The sequence below is a fragment of the Lissotriton helveticus genome, chromosome 9, assembly GCF_964261635.1.
Source record: "Lissotriton helveticus chromosome 9, aLisHel1.1, whole genome shotgun sequence".
NCBI lineage: Eukaryota > Metazoa > Chordata > Amphibia > Caudata > Salamandridae > Lissotriton > Lissotriton helveticus.
The window spans coordinates 1,025,141,073-1,025,163,193 of NC_136070.1; positions in this window are offsets into that span (position 1 = coordinate 1,025,141,073).

Sequence of the window (22,121 nt, forward strand, 5' to 3'; positions counted from 1 at the left end):
CTGACAAAAGCCTTTGTAAAGCAATAATCAGGGACAGGAAAAAGAGAAAGCCTGACCTAGAAACTTGCTCACCTTGAACAACAGAAACTGCAGCCTCACCCTTCACCACTGCTTCCATAAAACAGCAGTGCTCAGGAAGACTCATCAGCAGCTCCTTGCTTACAAAGTGGGGTGGTGTGGAATTTCTAAAAGAAAAGAAAATCCCATACTCCTCAATTCAGTTTGCAGATCTCCATCCTGCAGACACAGGAATGCTTTTGATAAACTTCCACAGTCTAGGGAAGGTGTCCTTGTCCTCTCTGTGTGGAATGTAGAAAAGACTGAGGGGCAGATTTACAAGCCCCGTGCGCCACTAATCTACAAGATTTCATGCAATCACTTTTCCATCCCCACTGAGTCAAAACTTTGTGCCTGCTAGAAGCAGGCATAAGGTGTGACGCACCATGTGGAAGATAGGCCGGGTTGGCACATTTCTGGAATTGGGTGGCGCCCCGTGACACAACTCCAGTACTGTTCTAACCTTACGCCGGCAGATGCGACACACATCTGTTTATCCTTGCACCATGATGCGGCGCATCTGTGGTGGCACAAGGGTAAACTTGCATCACGCATCTTTCCTGGCACATCCCTGCTGATTTGCAGAGATGCTCCAGGAAACGTAAATCTGCCCCAGCGAACTTATTGTTCGGAAACCCCTCCATTTGGTTTTCAAATTCGTGCCTCAATGCCTTGGCACTTGCCCTGAGCCTAGTGCCAGTGCTCACAACCAGTATGTTATTTTTGAGCTCAAGCTATCTTTGGAGCTCCATATTAATAAACTTACAGTTGCCTGTTTTGTTATGATGAAGATCCTCAGGAAAATGAATCCTTTTGTGCCAAGCTCATCTATGAAGACTCTAGCTCAAGCCTTGATTGCAAGCAGACTTGATTACTGCAAACACAGTTTATTGGTCTTCCTTCTTATGTTATGCACCTGCTCAAACTAATTTGGTCTTCCTATTTTTTCCAGTACTTCTCATTTGATTAACTTGCATTGACTCTCAGTCTGCAAGCACTTTATTTTCAAAGCCTTCTGCTACTGTCATAAAGAAGGGCATGAGGTGGGTCCTTCCAAATATAAGACTGGTTTGTTCACCCACTGTCACACCACCAAATATAGTTGCATTCTTATTCTGCTTTTCTTTTTTCCAGACTAAGATTTCATAAAATGTGCTCAGGTGGTCGTGCCTTTTCTGTCATCACGTACAAACCTGAAACTGCCTGTGATTTGCTATTCGTGCAAAGTCAAACCATGTGGTATTTTGCAAAGCTCTGAAACCACATATTTTTCAATTATAGAGTTTTTTTCATTCCCTGTGCCTATGATTAGTGCCTGGACACACTATGGCTTTTGTTGCTTCCTTAAAATTCATACTAAACTCAACTCTTGTACCGTGCTAAACCAGGAACATCCAAAATGGATTTCACTGGCTTCAGTTCAGTACTCCGACTCTCACACACCCACGGAATTCTCCTAATAAACATGTATCGCAGGGTCACTGTACACGCATGAACACTCAACATACATGCATGTTGTCAGTGCAAGGTTGTGGGATATATATATATAACGGCTGAACTTGACAAATGAGGGGTCAGTACCAGCCTTCTCACTGATGCACTGGTCACACTATAAACACAAAACACATACATGCAGGCACCACAACACCACCACTTGGTGCACTTCTCCAGGTCACAGGCTATATCCTCAGGGATAGGCCGAGGCCTTGGCTCACGTGCAAGATGAGTCTCAGGTCAATGCTAAAATAAAAGCCATGATATGGAATTCAAATGCAGTAGGAGCCTCAAGGCAAGGGAATCACGCTCATATACCATGCAGGGAACATTCCAACCCCTACATGCAATCTTTATTAGAATGATTATGTACGTTAATTAAAGGAAACATGTTCCGTCTGAACAACATCGCTATAGTGATTTATTTAATTAGAAGCAGTTCTTGTTTTTCTTTCATCCAACTGGAAAAAGTGTGTTTTGCCTTAAAGGTGTTAATTATTCATACTCAGACTTAGCCTTCATATTAGACAGTGGACTGCTCAAAGGTTTATTTGCATTGTCAGCCTTTAGGGCATCGTTTGTTTCTTTACAGCTCCAGACACAATTAATCACTTACTACACCAACTGATAAACAATCTCATTATTTCAAGAAATATTATTTCAGGTTATGCCACCAAGGAAGTTTAGCATGTGGGAGCTTGTAAAAAGACCTTAAGACATACATATCAGCCTGATTTAGCATTTGCTGGAGAGGGGAGGGTACTCCGTTGCAGACTACTACGTCTCCCTTGCTGACATACTCCACAGACGGAGTACGGTCTATCAGAGGTTTGGCCTTTTGACTCCCTGCTGCTTTAGAGTTGGAGGTCCAATGGCCAGTTTTCACTCTTTGTCACAGTCGGGTAAACCTGCTGGTACGGGGCAGTGAAATATGTCCCCACAACATGAGAGAAAATTCGCATTGTGAGGGGGGCATTATTAGGGGTGGGTAGAATGCTTTATGCGGAATTGGCAGAATTTTGGTCACTCTATGGGGCATATTATCAAGAACGGCGATAAAATTATTGATGCTTTAGCGGCAGGAAACTGCCGCTAAAGCGGCGAAAATGGGCTTGATAATATGCCCTTGTGAATTCCCATAGTAGCCCAGGTTAACACCAGAACTAGGGCTGCTATGGGAATTCACAGGGACATATTACCAAGCCAATTATCGCGGCAGTTTCCTGCCGCTAAAGCGGCGATAATTTTATTGCCGTTCTTGATAATATGCCCCCATGTTACTCTTTAATGCAGAGTTCCAGCCAAATTCCGCCAATCGCCCCATGGCAGAATTTTTTCCTGCAAGGCTCCAGAAGAATGAGCTGGCGAGCGCAAATAAGATTTGGCGTTCCCTAGCATGATTTTCTAACACAGTCAGTTGTGGGTAGTTGTGAGAGGTCACGGTCAAGATGGGTGCCGCTTGAGGAGATTTGCTACAGCTCAAGTAGATTTTCAACTCGAATGGCAGCAAAATCAACTCGAATGGCTGCGTCTTCTTGTGCAATGCATAATGCCATTCGTGCAGAATATTTAGTGCTGCTCTCGCTACCGGTGCTAAATATTTTCTGCATGTTGTCAGAACTCCATGGAATCTCATGGGGTTTTTAGGAAACTGTGTGAAACTCCACAAGTTCCTCCACCCACCCCATGTCATTAGTTTATCTGTTTTCAAAAACAATCTTCACCCAAAATACCTCAAAGCACAGGAAAATCAGGGGGCGTGGCCAACCACCAAACTTAATTGTCACTTGCTGAAGCAGCTCCACATCCCGGACTACGAAATCCCAGTACATCTGGCTTAATATCCATACCAAGTTAAACAAAACAGAGTCACTCCACAGAAGTAGCTGGTGTGTAGAGACCCTGGCCATGAACTGGAGCCCGGAATCGCTGCTGATCGGACCGATGCGAGTTAAGGCCTGTGACACGAGTGAAGCCTCAGGAGAGTGCTCATTAGAGGGGAGTGACAAACTGAAGGACCCTGATCTGGTGAAACTCACACTAGTCCTGGGGTAAGCAATACCGTGTGATGCTAGTGGGGCTCCCATCCCATTGCCCAGCACCCCTCTCCATCAACTGCTGAGACCCTGAGCCGGCCAAGTCCATTAGGTGGCTCCAGCCCGCACTTAATTGGCCTGGTGAATGGAGCATGATTGTGAGCTCTGGGGGGGGCAGCCGACCAACGTTTGGAATTTGCCAGGGGGGTAGACTGGCGTTAGGAAGCCTTCCTCCACCCTACCCACCCCATGGGAACTCTATCAGTAGTAGACTGTTCGGGGTAATTGGAGGCGGTAACCTGAGACTCACTTTCAGAGGACACTGCCCAGGCCTGTGACTGTGGCGCGAGTCCCGCGGGGCCAGGGATTGTTCCCTCCTATTGTGGGAAGTAGCATGGGCGAGTGGAAGGCCCAACCCCCACTAGGGCCCCCTTGAAGGCATGTGAAAGGGCCCAAAGGGCAGATACAACTGGCGCTGAGTGCTGCCACTTGGAGACAGATGCCAAAGTGGCATTATCTTGGCCTGAGAGACATCCATGGGCCGGGGCAAGTTATGAGACACAGCGACACAAAGAAGGTATCTGGGACTATGATCCAGTGTTCTTCGGATGATTAGAGGCAGACATTATGAATTGCCTGTGATTGTGCTGTTGGAGGCTGAGGGGGCGGCCTGTGCATTGCAAGGTGAGAGCCCTCACAACTCCCCTTGGAGTGCTTGCCACAACGTTCTCTGGCGAGGCAGAGGTGCGGATTTACAGTTGCCCACAGAGGGGCCCTGCCCGGCAAGTGGAGACACATTGGTGACAGGAGGGAGAAAGCAGAGAGACTGCAGGGTGTCCCCCTTCTCCTGGAATGACCCAGAAAGACAGCAGTGAGTACTCCTTCATTTCCATGCATGCCAAACTTAACTACAGGGTCCACTTTTACAGGAGGTAGAGGAGCCTGGTCTAAACAACAGACCAAGCATGACAAATATACTCTCCTGAAAGACCTACTGGTGGACCATGCCGAGGGGGAGTCTGGGGATCTGCCACAAGAAGTTTTAACCCTGTTTTTAATGTTTTATGCTTTCTCTACTGCAGGTGTGAGTGAGACTCCTGCACTGCTGCATGTTGCAGGGTGCAGGATCATGGACTTTTAATAGTGCTGTTTATTTTAGAATCACTAAATCCTACCTGTTTAAGTTCTGGGAAGACAAGCTTTTGGCGCGCTTGCTTGCAGCACTAGCGGAGGCCATTTCTCCCAGTCCCTGCTAGGACATTGCTGGGCGCTATCTTGAAGGTTGGTGGTCTAGTTGTCGACTGGCCGACTTGACCCCCTACCAAATGCGAGCCACAGAATGAACGCGCGCAGCAGGCGCACTGCTGGCGCACCAAAGGCAAGCCCGTCTGTGCCCCTCAACTTACAGACCGCAGCCAGCGCCAGCCATGCTGCTCGATTTTCTACTTTGACCAGTATTGCCTGATCCAGATGGATCAGCTTTAAAACATGAACATAGCGGCACGCTCAGGTAAGGCCAAGATAGACCTGGGGACGGTCAACCATGAGTATTGCTACAGGGCATGTCTCTTTACACTGGCGGTCAGCGGAAGGAGGGTGAATGGCAGTATGACTGCATTGAAGCCCCCTACGGTGCACCCCCATGGCCAATAGCAACAAGATTAAGGCCTACTTGATCAACTGTAAATCCCTCCCCCAAACACGCAGATGAAATCATGTTGTCTCTTGAGCCAAGCTCCTAAGATAACATGTTTCTGCCAGAAACCTGGCTGAGGAAGGGGTCTAACCCCAACCTGATTCTGGCGTTTCCTGACGGCTTTCGAATTACTTGTGGAAATCAGGGTGGTAACAAGATAGGAGGGGGTGTGGCTGCTGGGAGATCTCCACTAGGCGAATAAAGCACATTGGGAACATTGAGGCTCTGACCTTTTGTGTCAGAATCTCGCCCTCCTCTTCAGTGGCTGGGATGTTGGTATATAGACCTCCTGACACCCCATCCTGCCACCTGCTAGAGCTATGTGACATTGTCGCTGATCTCTCCCTGAAGCATGCCAACTTCACTGTGCTAGGAGACTTCCACGTCCATATGGATAATGAAAAATGCTCCAAGGCATCTCTGCTGGTAGAAACACTTGAGGGCCTAAATCTCACGCAATGGGTGACCACCCCTAATTACAGGGCGGGGCATATGCTAGACCAATCTTCTCGAACAATCCTAACCTCAAAGTGGAGACACCATTACCCCTGACATGGTCAGACCATTTTATTACCGTTCAACTTCTGGCTCGAATCCAAACGTCTAGCTCCAGGTCGATCTCTGACAGGAGTAGAAACTGGAGGAAGTTCACCCTAGAAACTATGGAACCAGCACTCCAAGTTGCTCCGCCCCAGCTGACGGGTGACCCACACAGTGATGTATCCCGCTTCAATTAATGGGTTACCTCCGCCTTAGACAGAGTGGCCCAACTTAGGCGAATGACATCTTCAAGGAAAAAACCCTCAGCCCCATGGTTCTCCATGGAATTATGAGTGGAGAAAAGTCTCTGCAAGAAACTGGAACGTTCCTGGAGAAAATCCTACGATCCTGTGGCTAAATGATCCTACAGCGAGGCTTTGAAAAACGTCCATAGGTTAAAGCGTAGCACTATGATGGATTATTTATCTAACCAAATTAAAAAACCTGACAACTCGGTCAAAGAATTATTTAAAATTGTCCAAAGCTATACTAATCCCACTGCTATAGATAGCACAGTCACGCTATCTCCCACCCTCAGTGCTGACCTATTAGACTATTTTTAGGAAAAGATCCAAATGATCTACTCTGCCTTTCCTCTCTCAACTTCCTCCCTTGTGCAAAGTCCAACCTCAGAACTCCCCGGCACCCGGTCTGAATTCCGTCAGCTGCCACCCAAGGTGTCTCTCACGGAGTTGTACAAATGTAAATCTGGATCTCTGGGAGATCCCTGCCCGGCTTGTTTCTTCAAACTACAGGCCTCTTGTTTCAATTTGCTCCTGAACCAGATCTCGAACTCCTTGACAACTGGAATTTACCTAGCTGCCTGGAAATAGGCCTTCTTGCTGCCTATATTTAAGAAGCCAGATACAGATCCAGCGGAACACAAGTATTTTAGGCCCATTTCCCTACTGCCTGCTCCAGCAAAAATTCTGGAGAAGGAATTCTCGAAACAACTGGCTGAATTCCTTAAATCAGACAATTGTTTTCATGATTCATAATCAGGTTTTAGAACGGTGTACAGAACGGAGACAGTACTTCTGGAGGTTTCTGAAACCATTGGTGAATCTGTGGACAAGGGCAGCTCAGCGATGTTGATGCTGCTTGACCTGTTTGCAGCATTCGACATGGGCCCACCCGATTCTTTGAAGAGACTGAGACAGATGGGAGTGAGGGGGGTAAACAGTCTAAATATAGAGTTTTTAATTTCGACCTACAAGAATATTGCGTTCGAAATATCGTAGGGACACAATATCGAAATCAAGTATATCGACGACCAGAATATCGACCTGAAGGAAAGAAATATTGTTTTTGTTAATATCAAAATTAGTAATATCAATAGCAAAAGTAGTGATGTTACTAATATCGATATTAATATTAGTGTTATGTATTTTATATGTTTGTGTTTATATTTTTTGCTAATTATTGTACTAGTTTTAGAATATATGATTTACATTTTTAGAAGTTAGTAATATTTTTTTAAGTAAAGTATGCGTTTTAGTACCATAGCAGGTTGTGGGTTTATAGAGGAATAGGGAGGGAAGTAATTTAATTATAGTAAATTAATTAAAAAAATGTAGGAATTAGTAATTATTTTTAAATACATTTTGCGTTTTAGTTCTGAGGCGGTTTGTGGGTTTATAGGGGAATAGGGTAGGAAGTAATTTAATTGTAATTAAGTAATTGTTTATTTTTATTTATTGGTATCGATAAATCATTTTATGTTAACTAATTATTAATTGTTTATTCTTTTTTATTAATTGGTGATGAATTTCTATTAATTGATTCATAGGTAATTATATTAAGTGTATTAATTTATTATTGAAGTGTGCTGTGAGGTTATAGGGCAATAGGGTGGGAAGTAATTTAATTGTAATTAAGTAAGTATTTATTTTATTGTTGAGTATGTATAATTAATTTATTGTTATTATTTATTAATTAGTAATACGTTTTTAATAATTAATTGTAAAACATTGGGAAATTAATTTATTGTTCATTAATTAATAATTGGTAATTAAAGTTGATTAATTATAATTTATTGGTATTTATCAATAAGTTATTGTTAATTAATTAATAATCGTCAACTAATTTTTTATTAATCGTTTTTTGAGATTGAAAAGTAATTATTTTTGTTTGATTATTTTGTAATTCATTTATAATAATTATTATTCAATTGTATTTATCATCAATTCAATTGTTAATCATTCATTGGTAATTATTTGTAAGTAATTATTTATTGGTATTGTTAATTAATTTGTTGTTATTTAATATTTAAATTAATATTTAAATTATTAGTAAGTTATGTTAACCCCTACGCTATCCAACACTTTCCCAAATGTTGCACTCTCTGGAGTTGGAATAGTAATTTTAACCCCTACGCTATCCAACATTTTCCCTACTGTTGCACTCTCTGGAGTTTGAATAGTAATTTTAACCCATACGCTATCCAACACTTTCCCTACTGTTGCACCCTCTGGAGTTGGAATAGTAATTTTAACCCCCTACGCTATCCAACACTTTCCCTACTGTTGGACTCTCTGGAGTTGGATTAGTGATTTTTACCCCTACGCTATCCAACACTTTCCCTACTGTTGCACCCTCTGGAGTTGGAATAGTAATTTTAATCCCTACGCTACACAACACTTTCCCTACTGTTGCACCCTCTGGAGTTGGAATAGTAATCTTTACCCCTACGCTATCCAACACTTTCCCTACTGTTGCACCCTCTGGAGTTTGAATAGTAATTTTTACCCCTAAGCTATCCAACACTTTCCCTACTGTTGCACTCTCTGGAGTTGGAATAGTAATTTTAACCCCTACGCTATCCAACACTTTGCCTACTGTTGCACTCTCCTGAGTTGGAATAGTAATTTTTACCCCTACGCTATCCAACACTTTCCCTACTTTTGTACTCTCTGGAGTGGGAATTGTAATTTTTTTCCCTACACTATCCAATATTTACTGTTTTAGTTGATGTAGTGCATAATTTATTTAAATTATTTTTTTATTTGTTGTATATAGTTTTTATAGTTTTATTTATATTATTGTTGTATGTGTATGTATGTATTTATAATTTATAAAATGTTTTTTAACAATTTATAATATTATTAAGTAGATATATATATATATTATATTTTATATGTATATATATATTTTTTTACATTATGGGGTTGATTCCGATCCGGTAAAAAAAACGTCCGTACGAATCGTATCCGGAGCCCCCTCCGTACGACTCGTACACACGCCGTACGAACTAACGAGTACGATCTGGACCGGGGCATCAGGACGCGATCCGTACGGTCCACGTCAGGTAAGGGCGATTCGTACGGAAATGCGCACAATCACATACACACCGTACGGTGCGTACCCCCCATGATCGCAGGGGTACACCCCGTACACCCAGCGTACATGGGGTACATTGCGTACCCCTGCGATCATGGGGGGTACGCACCGTACCCTATGTACGCTGGGTGTACGGGGCATACCCCTGTGATCATGGGGGTATGCACCGTACCCCATGTACGCTGGGTGTACGGGGCGTACCCCTGCAATCATGGGGGTACGCACCAATCCCCGGGGGGGCCGTTCCATACCTGTTTCGGCATGAACTCTGCTTTTACGACTGTTTTCAGCTTCCATAAAAAAAGGGTTGTACAGTGCGTACCCGACACGTATCGTACTTACTGGGTCGTATAAACCAGCCGTGAGCCATGCAGATGTCGCGTACAGTGGGTTCCGACGGAGACTCGTACGGGGATTCGAGTTGTACGGTCTCTGTACAATTCGTACAGAGTCCGGCTCCTGGTGCGAATTGTACTTAGACATACGTTTAGAGCGTTTTTCCAGAAACGGAATCGACCCCTATATGTATTACTTATTATTTTAAATATATCTTTAACTATGTTTATTTTAAATATATGTATTTATTTTATTTTACTTTTTTTTTAAACAGTTTAAAAAATTACGATATTTTTAACGATATTTTTGCCTATTTTGTTTTCCTGATATTTTTGTGCTTACCATAATGTAGATAGGACTTCGATATTCTTGACATTGATATTCTGCCTCCGATATTTTTGACGTCGATATTCTGTCAGTGATTCAGTGAGGGGAACTTCTCTGTCCAGGCTCCAGTCCTTCTTGGTGAACTGCTCACAACAAGTATTTCTTCTCCCTTACGTCTCCTCTCAGAAACCACTTGTTTGTGGGGTACCCCAAGGTTCAGCGTTTAGACTTTTACTGTTTAATGTATACCTGACTCCTCTTGTGACCCTAGTTGAGACATGGGGAGTGAGAGTGGTCTCCTACATTGACAACACTTAGCTGGTGTTCTCTTTCAAAGAAAACTCAGAGGCTGCCTTTGTCAACTGTAAGCGTTGCCTGAAACATATCAGCCTGGATGACTGAGAATTGCTTAAAGCTTACCACCGAGAAAATAGAGGTCTTATTCTTCAGTCAATCTGCACCTCCACCTTCTAAGCTATGGTAGCCCTCAGAGTTGAACTCACCACGAACCCGGTGGACTCGGCCAGAAATCTGGGGTTTATATTTGACAGTGACCTCTCTTGTAAGACCTAGGTTTGCCATGTCTCATCTTTATGCTTCTGGAAGTTAAGAGCTTTGAGAAAATTCTTATACCTCCTTCCGGAGGACTGCAGGAAGACAATGGTCCATACATTGATCACATCCCAGCTGGACTACTTGAACAGTCTCTATCTAGGGCTGCCAGCTTATCTGGTCTACAGGTAATACAAAACACAGCGGCCAGATTAATTAGGAATGTGCAACTCCATCATCACATTTCCCCACATTTGCGGCACCTCCATTGGCTGGCCGTCAATAGGAGGATCGAGTTCAAGGCGCTCACTTTTGCCTACAGAGCCACCAGAGATCAGGGCCCGGGCTATCTAAGGCAGAGACTGCAAAGATAACATCAGGACAGGGTCCTGAGGTCAAACCATCTGTGACTGCTCAGGGTTCCTCGCTTCCTTAAGGCCAGGATAGGCAGAAGAGCATTTGCTGTGAGAACTGCGAAATTCTGGAATGCTCTGTCTCTCCATCTCCACATGATGGAGCAAGAACAGGCCTTTAGGAGGGCACTAAAAACTTGGCTTTTTAACCTTCCTTAGATCCATCCTCCTGTTTGCCTCACTTTGAATCTGCAACCCAGCGCTGGGATACCTCCGTTGGAGGTAGCCATGCGCTTTATAAACCACATTTATTATTATTATTATTATTAATGGCAGCCATTCAGGGGGTCCGCGGCTCTCTGAAGTCGAAAATTGACTCAGTCACCACAGAAATCTCACTGATCCGTGCTGATCTGAGCAACATGGGGGGAAAAAGTTAAAGAGGCGGAAGACACCATTGTGATTTTACGGGGAGAAACAAGGACTTTAATGAACAAAGTTGAGGAGTTATGAGCCAAGGCAATGGAAAAGGAAATACTTCTGGAGGATTGTGTGGGTTGTGCACATGGGAATAATATAAGGTTGGTCGGAGTTCCGGAAAGAGCAGCGGGCCCCAGCACAGACCTTTTTATTTTAGACTTGATCAAAAAAATCCTTAAGCCATGAGGGCTCTCCAACTTCTTTTAAGTCAAGCCGGCACTCAGGGTACTAGGGCCCCCCCAGGAGACTGGGCACAGCGCTTCGAACTATCATCGCCCGTATCTATAATTCTAGGGACCACCACATCATCCTGCAGCCTGCCCTTGACAGCCAACCTTTGAAGTACGAAGGTGCAAACATCAGCTTCTTCACAGATTTCACGCTATAGGTCCAGCGGCTCCAACGTAGCTTTACAGAAGTGAAGAGAACACTGCACCAATGTGAACTGAAATATGCTATAATGCTCCCGGCAAAGATGAGAGTGGTACTTCGGTTCCCCAGACGAAGCGTGGGAGTGGATGAAGGGATGGATATAGGCTAAAGCTACTGGAGCACACAACCAGCCTGGGCACTGGGAATGAATTCAAAAAAACAGTTACCATCAGGTGAGTGAGGACAGGAGTGAAGAGAATCAAACTAAACCGTGCCTCAGGGAGTTGCATGCCGAAACTGGTGAAGTTTCAGATTGAACGGGGTGTTATGCCCGGGGATGTTGCCGGCAGCGACTGGTGTTTACTTGAGACTCGGACCCTGCATACTCTGTAGGGCCCATGAACAAAGAGACACAATTCATTCAGGGACAGATGAAGACCACAATGGCCACAGGATCAAAAGTTGTTTAACAGCAAACAGAAAGACATCTGAGGGTGTTTGCGGTGGGCAGAGTAGGAATTGCATTGATCACCAAACTCTATTAGAATAAAGTTAGTTGGGGACAACCGGTGCGCTGTAATGTCGAGGGCAGTTTTAAGTCCACCATGCAGGGATGCAGAGAGGGGTTTTACAATGGGAATTTTTGTTTGTGTGTAAGGCTGCTTAGTTATTTAGATCTTCAGCAGAACATCAACACACCAGTCTTTTTTATGCCCCCGTATCCAAACCTCCTAACTAGGGAGTACTCAGATCAGTTCTTTGAGGGCCTCGATTAAAGATGGGTTATGGATAAGACATTGATGGATACTGATATAAAATTAATGTCATGGCAATGTTAATGGGTTGGGGGATAAGATTAAGAGAGGGGTAGTGCTTCAATATCTCAAGTGACATGCATCAGATGTAGTGCTTCTACAGGAAACTTATCTACTGGGTAATAAATAAACAGCATCGGATAGATGGAGGTTTAAAATGGTGTCACATACAGGTTATACATCTGGGTCCAGAGGGATTGGCATATTGCTGAAACGTTCACTTCCTCTCATGACTCACCACACCTGGGTGGGCACACAGAGGAGGAATGTGGCTCTATCAGGTACGTGCGAGGATCGCACACTAGGGGCCCCATTAGGATGTTGGGCGGATCGCCATCACCATGCGGGCGGTGGCGATCCGCCCGACATCCTTCCCCGCCCGCCACCCATTTCACCCTCGCCTTATTACTATGGCGGGGGGACCGCGGCGGATGGAAAGATTGTCCAACGCTTTTCCGCCCAGTCAAGGAGTTGACCGGGTGGAAAAGGGTTTCATATGGTGGCGGTGTCTGTTAGACACCGCCATCCATATTAGGGTGAAAGCGGGGACGCCATGGAAAGGCATGCAGGAATGTCTTGTGGGGGCCTGTTGCGGGCCCCCAGGGACTCTGGGGGGGGTGCACATTTGGGGGTACCTATGGTACCCCCCTGCACTTCATTGTACAACGTGACAGGCACCGCACGGTGCCTGTCACGTTGTGCATTGAAGTGCACAATGTGCATTTTTAGCATTGCGGCGGGCGGTGCTTTCAGCACTGCCCACTGCAATGTTAAAAATGCGGGATGCGCCCGCCAGTGTGGCGGGCGCATCCTAATGGCCCACACGGGACCGCCGCCCTTACCAAACTTTGATTTGATGTTAATGCCTTTTTACCTCTCAAGCAACTACAAATTTGTCTCTGACCAGTGAGTGATGGTAAGAATGGCCCAGTGCCCTGTCACGGGGATGCAGGCAGACAGGCGCCTTCTTTCATATCCTCAGGGACTGCCTGCTCAATCAGAGGTGGTGGTCCTTGACTGCTTGAGGGCATTTGGGGGTGCAAGCATTTATTCTGTCGGCAACTAGAATCTGGATGATGACAGGTTTAATTGTGGCCGAGAAGCACATTGCTAAGGCCTGGGGGTCCACTCAGTCACCAGATATACAGGCATGGAAACGCTATTTGGATTGGAGTATGTTGGCAGAATGAGTGGTCTATGAGAGTAGCTAATGCACCAGAAAAGGGAGGTTGGAATGCTTACAGGGGCAATTTATGTACCAATCAACTCATCAACTGGAGGGCTATCCCACCTGAGAACAGGGCACCATGTGGAACAACAATGGGGTTTGCGAGAGTGAAGGGGGGGCGGGGTGCAGGCATTAGGTGGTGGTACAATTTTAAACATTGTTTATTATACTAAGTGTAACTGTGTTTGATGTCTTAATAAAACAGACTTTGCCGAAGCTCCAACTTCGCCTTTGCCCTGGTGGGACAGGAGTCCCAGGGCACCTTCAGCATAGCGCACCCAGCACCAGCAGCCCCCAGAAGTGGTGCAACATCGTGGCAGGGGACTACCAGTCCCAGCATTCCCTGCTCTTGCCACAGGTGCTGTGCGTAAGGGGGAGGCGCTGCTGAACGCGCTTAGAGCGCTGTCTCCCCCCGTGGCACAGGACACGCACAGACCGTGCCCGGGCAAAGCCCGTGCCAAGGGTGGGCCCGTCTTGCACCTGTCAGCGACCGGAAGAGGCTGAGCTGGGCCACCCCTCTTGACTGCTTCATTGGAACACAAGCTACCTAGTCCTAGGTAACGGAAGGAACTGGTACCATAATCATCTGGAAGGCAAGGCGGTGAGACTTAATCCTCATTTGCCCATTTCTTGCTTCCCTAGCCACTTTCCCTGGGGACTGCAATCTTGTTATCACTGCCATTAACTTGCACAGACTGTTTAATTAGTGGGGGCAACCTTTCGCAGGCCGGCCCGAATAATACTGTTAAATAAGGTTATGTGCTTTTAACCATTTACTTAGAGTTAATGACCAAGTATTGAATTGCATATCTTATTCTTTTTAGCTACACAGTATCTCTACGGAGTTCATTTCCACTAGAACATTGGTTTTTAAACTGGATCTGAATCAATTTGACTGTAGCGTTGATTACCCTCAATGATCGGGTTGCAGATAGAGCCTTTTATCATAGGCACTCTTACCTGGTAGCCCTGTTAACCCAATGCAGATTCACACTGGGGCCTGTTTCCGCCTGGACTCCCGCACTTCCACTATTGTTTTTTATGTTTTTGTCCCCATTGTATGGCATATTGCATCTGCACTCCGCACTTTATGTCTGAGCACCCACGCACTTTGATTCTCGTGCTAGTTGTCTCCAAGTAGCTCTCCCTCTACCCCGAGTTCCAAGTCAATCAATAGTGCCCAAATTAAAACCATCTATAGTACAAAAGGTAATCGCCACAACCAAAGTAGAATGGGTAAACATGTGTGTACAGAAAAAAAACAAAAGGCCCCTCCCATGCCTAAATCTAAAACCAAACCGACCTCTATAGATAGGATGTTGGAAAAGGCTCTAGGAGCAGTGGCCACTGAAATCGAGCAGACAGAGAGACGATTATCCCTAACCCTAGCTTGGAAATCCCTCTGGTAGATTCTGACACCTTGCAAACCTCCGGAGTCTTGATAAACAATACGCCCAGGGCTCAAACTCCAATAGCTGAAGTAATCAACTTTGATCAAACTAGGGTGAAATCACCTATACAGCCCAATATAAAAGGGGGACCTAAATTACAAGCAAAAACAGCATCAAGAAGGAAGAAAGCCATGGGAGAGAAGATAGATAATCGGAACACCGGGTCAGGAGGACTAGTATACAGTATTGAAACAGCCAGCGAACAGCCAGTGTGGGTCACTAAGTTAGTGATAGATCTGCAAATCCAAGTGAGGGACATAGTTAAGGACGAACTCAAATCTTTCGCAGAAAGGGTTGACAAGCTGGCCTTACTCATTAACGACTAGACAAGTAACAGGGGGGTAGTTTATGTGAATGTTGGACCTGACACTGGACCCCAAGACCAGGCCGTTGTGAGCACCATAAGGGCCATCACGGCCCCCAAACATAATGATTGCCCAGCTACTCAAGTACCAATTCTCTAGAGACTGCAACCATCAGCCCCCACTAGAGCCAACATAGAGAGGCCCCCCCACCACCACCGCCAATAGAGCAAATCTACCCCCTTTACTCCAACAACCCATCAGGCAATGGCAGCCGAATAAACAGCGGGTAGGGTTAGATTTCCCCACACGCACAGAGGCCACTAAAGAAAACCCTCCCCCCAGTTATAAACCTACCACCTGCTTCAACTCCATATGTTCTCATCCTTGTAAGCATCCCCGAGCTCGGGAGGGGCCAACATGAACCACACCAAGAACTAAAGCACAAATGCATGCAATGGCTAGCCAATCATAGGCACTTCCGGTACGACGATGCAGGAGAGATTTTAACTACACGCAGAGTGGGATAGCTAGGATGGAGGCCTAAGGACAAGCAAGGAGACTGTATAGTGATACATTTTAGAAACCCTTGCGTTGTCCTAGAAATTCTAAATAGAGAGGATGGGAGACAAATGGGTATTATCCAAGCCCTCCCACTGGGTTATTTTTATCCCCCAGAGAGGGTCCACCAAGACATAAGGCACTATCGGTGGGTCCGGAGACACGAAAACCATAGCTATAATGTAGCTGCTCTGGATTACTACTGGCCCAGGCAACCAATCTTTAAAATTCCCATAGCAAATAGATTCAGCAGTCTAGAAGGGGTGGATTGACTCGAAACTGAGGCTATTGGCCCCGAAGGGCAGCTGGGCAACCTTCTGATGGTTACTGAGGCCTGTGAGAATAATACAGGGCACTGCACGGTGTTAGGGGAAGGACAAACCTGTAGGAGCATGAGCGGCTCTCCAGGAAACACCCATGAAGGCCTTAATATGACCCTGACCTGCAACCAATCCCCTTTATGGAATAGCGGGACCATCACGAAAGCTGATACTGGACTCTGCGGGCCTCTCCCCCAATCCACCTCTCCATTTGCTAATAAAACCAACAGTCCTGATCGCCCAAGGCTGCGAGTCTTATCCTGGAACTTAGCAGGTCTGAACAACAAGATAGATGACCTCGAATGGGGCCATTTCATTGACCAACACGAGATCTGCATGTTCCAGGAGACTTGGGCAAGAGGGGACGATTCCAAATCGGGTTTTGCCTCCTTCAATATTCCTGCAATATCTGGTGGAAAAGGGAGACCCTCGGGAGGACTAAGTACATGGGTGTGAGTTCACCTAGGCTGTTCAGCGAAACCGATATAATCATCTTCAAATAATATTCTGTGTGTCCTTCTGCACTTTTCGCCCAAGATCTCTATAGTCCTTTTAAATGTGTACTCAAGACCAGTTAGCCAGGGACAGTAGTCAAAAACACTCGAGGAACTAATGTCATTTTTAGCTACCATTGCAGACAATCATACGGTAATCATAGGAGGGGATTTCAATTGCCAGTTTGAGACATTAGATGGCATGCTTAAGGACAGTCTCTGTGAAGAAGATAAGTACTGGGCCATCCCGTAGACTATGGGCCCCATTCGGAAGGCAGGCGGACTGCCCCAGCCGGCCCGGCGGGGGCAATCCACCCGCCATCCCTGTAGAAAAGACCCCCACCATATTACAATGACTGGGGGGTCCGTGGCGGATGGAAAGACCATCCGCCGCTTTTCCGCCTGGTCGACATGTCAACCGGGCTGAAAAGGGTTCAATATGGTGGCGGTGTCTGAAAGACACCTCCAGCCAGATTAGAATGTGCATTTTTGAATGCCTTTCCGTGGCGGCATTGCCGTCACCGAAAGGCATGCGGAGTCTGCTTGGGGGGCCTGTTGCGGGCCCCCATGGACTCTGGTGGGTGGCGGGTGCACATGGGGGTACCTATGGTATCCCCCTGCCTTTCAAAGAACAACGTGGCAGGCACTGCGCGGTGCCTGCCACGTTGTGCTTTGCACCATACTAATGTGCCCCTATGTGTCCACCAGTTACAATGTGGTCCCCTCTGGGGATCCAGATGAATTGCCTTGTTTTAAAATTCTCTTTAAGGGCATGCACTGGAAGAACACAATCCGATACATCTAGCACCTACACCTTTACTAGAAATGGGCGAGACTCCTTACTGGACTATATTTTAGTCGACTCAAAATCCTGGCATAGGGTAATTGACTTTAAAGTCATGGTACAACACAATATTGATCATAATACCCTTGTACTAGAACTAAACAAGTTTAATCCCGGGAGTGCCACAGGGGTATACTCCCCCCCGATGACAGGTTGTCCCTCTCAAACTGTAGGAGGAGAGTGCGTTGGGTAGACATAAACCAGTCTCAAGATAGACTAGGCTATGAAGCCATCATCCCGGTGCTCTCGACTGCAATTAATTCTGTACCTACTAACGGCATCAGAATAGATCTCAAGATGGTCACCATACCAGGCTAATGGCAATCACAGTAGATTTCTTCTTCCCCATAAAAAACATCAGGCCAAATAGGAAACACCCACACCCCTGGTATAACGACCAATGCCGTAAGGCCAAAACAGCCCTGATTACATCTATCAAGGCCAATGACCATCCCTTAATTAAAATATCTAGAGTGGCCCTCAAGGCCAGTGTCAACGAGGCAAAAAAAGGGTAGGAGCGACAAGTGGGACACCTTGAGAAGCTCCCTGGGTGCCCGTGTCATGAGGATCTTTTGGAAAGTGGTCAACACAGGCAGTTCCGAGGCTAAATCACCGATAGAGCCAAACCTGGGGGCAGATGTATGGAGGGACCATTTTGAGTCCCACTATTCAAGGGTGACCCAGCCGTAAAGGGCTGTTCTGCAGGGATCGACCATCCGATTGCACCCATGTTCGCCATCAGAACTTTGGATGACACCTCCTATTATATCCCTTAATGAGATAGCTGGCACCCTCTCTAAAATAGCCCCGGGTAAAGCTCCCGGATTAGATAAGATCCCAGGGGACCTATTCCGCAGTGAACCCACCGTCTGGACACCATGGGGAAAATTTACAAGCCCCTTACGCTAGATTTACGCCGCCGTTGCGTCACTTTTGTGATGCAGCGGCGGCGCAAAGCCAGTGCCATGCTGCGGGCTATTTACAACATGACGCATCTAGGGAAATGTGTCACGATGTAAAGCCCTGCGCCACATGTGGGCATTCCTGCACGGGAGGGGGGGGGGGGCGTTCCGGTGCGGGAACGCCTCCAAAAAGTGGCTGAGTGAAATGACCAAGATTTCCCTCAGTCACTTTTACGGCCATGCTGTGTCAAAACCCTGCGCCTGCTTGAAGCAGGCGTAAGGATTGGCGCAGCATGTTAGGGATAGGGGCACCCGAGCCTTGCTGGAGCTGCGTCGCAACTCCAGCAATGCGCCGCCTTCCCGCGGGGGGATGCGACACGCATTTGCCCATCCGTGTGCTACGGTGCGCCACATTGTAAACGTCGACATCTTTCCACAGACCTCATAACTTTAGAATTCCATCGAATTGAAAGAAATATATAGGGTTCTGGAAAATCATACTAGCGGATGGCCTTCATGAAATAAGAACTCGCATATATTTGTATAGAATTTCTATTCTGGAATTTATTAATATTGTGTATATATTGTCTGTGTCACGTGATCACTATTCACTATTGTCACTGTTTTGCACTATATTTGATATATTGACAGTCACTGTATAGATTGTATAGAAACGATTCTTTGAAAGAGAAATATATAAAGATAAAAACAAAGTCATACACAGGCTTTCTTTTCATTTACTGTAAGAATCTGTCTTTATTTCTCTTCTCTTTTTCAGAGGGGGTTGTTGTTTGTTGTTTCTTCTTGTTTGAAAATTGCACAAGAGGACAGTTTTGGATAAATCATTGTTGTTCGTACCCGACAGAACCATTTCTATTTAAGCATTGTAAATGCAGCGCATCAGTGATGGCGCACGGGTGGGCAGATGCGTCGCAACTCTTGTGGCGCATCCCTGCTGATTTGCAAAGATGCGCCAGAAGTAGTAAATCTGCCCCATAATCTCTGGGTCCTATTCATTGCCATTCTCCAAGGTATGAAGATCCCTGTTCGCTGGTCCGGAGCCGAAATAATCCCCTTATACAAAAAAGGCTCACTACTATTACCAACAAATTATAGGACGATAAGCCTTATAGATATTACACAAAAAATCTGCGCACAGATGTTGTTGCTCCGGCTGCAGAGTTGGATGGAGGAGCACAAAATACTTACTCCTCTACAGGCAGGGTTCAGAGAAAAAATTATCAAATCCTCAGGCTACAAATTTTACACTGGGAGATATTGTGCTTGGAGGGTGGCTGCTTCTACCTAATATTTTTTAGACCTGAGGTCCGCGTTCGACTTGGTCCCAAGGAATAAGCTGTGGGCAGTTCTCCATGAGATGGGGGTTCCGCCTTACCTGTGCCAAGTCATGAAGCGGTTGCATGAGGGAAACTATGCCCAAATCAGATATGGCAAGGAAGGAAAGCTTACGGCCCCCATTCCCGTAAATAGAGGCGTTTTGCTCAGTGAGAAAGACTTGGACGTCCCTAAGTTGACATCACGCAAAATCCCAGCTATGATGTTTGCCGACAACACTCTACTAGTATCTAAATCATTCATGGGGATACAGATGGTACTAAATAGATTCGATGCGTTTTGCAGGGAAAGAGTACTTGAAATTAACCGTCAAAAAGCTAAATTCATGGCGTTCAACTCTGCCAACAGCACTCGACCAAATCCATCCTTAAATGGCAAACCCTTAGAGAGAGTATCCTCTTTTGATTACCTCAACATCACGATTACAGAATCTATTGGCTGGGGGGCCCAAATTAAAAAATCAACCCTGAAATTGGCACAATCTTCAGGGGGCTTAATGAAGGTTTTCCGAAAATCTAGCCATAAACCTGTGAGCCCACCATAGAAATATACAAGATCCAAGCCATGGGAGGGGCACTGTATGGAGCAGCATTATTGGGTTACCGCAGTTCTGAGAGTCTCACACAGACAGAAAATACCTTTTTCAGGCAACTGTTTAGCCTCCCACGGAGTACCCCTCTCAAGCCGCTCCGACTGGACCTGGGAGTAAGGGGCATTGCCAAAGAATCCAATCTCAGACCCCTTCTATTCTAGCGGCACCTGTGGTTACCCCAGAATTTACAGAATACAGGGACAAACTCAGAGAGGTGATGAGTCTACCGGGGGCTGGCAAATTACCCTGGCTTTCCTATATTCGACACGTTAGCGAGTTTGGGACGGGGCAACCTTTGTGGTGACTCGGAGGTTGCTTGTGCCTCAATTGCTAGGAAAATGGTAAGGGACTGCTACGTGGAGTTCAAACTGGCCCAACTCCAAAGCAGCCCCTTAGTAGGTAAGATGACTGCAGTCTTCCTAGAAACCAAGGACAGGTATAGCCTAGAGCTGGCACTGAACAACATCAAGCCGGCAACCGCATGAAAGCTTTATTTGCAGTTCAGACACGGGGTCCTGCCGCTCTGCTCTTTTACAAACAGGTGGGGGTCTCGCAAATTTTGGGGTGCTCGGCATGTGACTGCCCCACAGAATCAGACCTACATGTGTTTTTTTAGCTGCCCTGATTATCACAAAGCAAGAAAACGGTGACTGGTCCAGATCAGTAGAAACCTAGGTACCAGGCGCTGCAGCAAGGCTTTTAGGATATTGAAACACGAATCTAGTCTCCCGATAGTATACTCGGTAGCAGGTTTTCTATTCTCTATGAGGTGCACTCGCAGAGCATTTTAAAAATCATCTTAATAAATAAGGTCCATAGCTTCGCACAAATGAAATGAGGAATTCTAAAGGGTCTTCCACCTTCACTGTTCAATTGAGATAATTTGCATTGATTCAGTTTATTTATATTTGGAATTTACCGTTATATTGGCTTGCTGCTCCAGAGAATCTGTATCTAGTGGCTAATATCAAGTTCTGACCTCTCATATGTGGACCTGTCATTTGTTTATATAGCTCACACATGCACTTTGATTTACCAGCACTGTTTCCATCTTTGATCAATTTATTGTTTAATATGATCTGATTCTCTCACTTGTTGAGCTGCCTGAATAGATTGCACCACACTTCATATTAGTGCCAGGCCATACCCCTGTATGTTTTATCTAACTGTTTTACTGTATGCATCCAATCTTGCTCTATATCTTGTTATCCATGTCGTTTTTAAAGCAAATTAATTGTATGCAATTTTAGATGTACTTTTAAGGTCAAACTGACCGAAATAAAGTTCTTACTGACTGACTCAATAAAAGATCTTTCAAAAACACAGGAAAATTCAAAATACTTTTGATTAAACTGAAAAGGCAGGACAAGTTAATGAACAATTATTTAGAGACATTGCTATATCTTAACCACATTGCAAATAGAGTGTGCCACTAAGAGAGTCGTTTGTAGGTGCTTCAGTGCTTAATTTATACCAGGTGCAGGGCCCCTGCACTCATTTTTGGAGGCTGGGACTTATTTCATCATCCTACTTTGACAAGTGAGTGAAGGTCAGAAAAGGGCAAAAAAGGGAGAAAGAGAAAGACAGGTAAAAACAATTGCAAAGGAAGAATTCATTGGATGAAAAAGAGTCCGCAAAAATTACACAAAGACATGGGCAGTGTAAGGGGGCAGA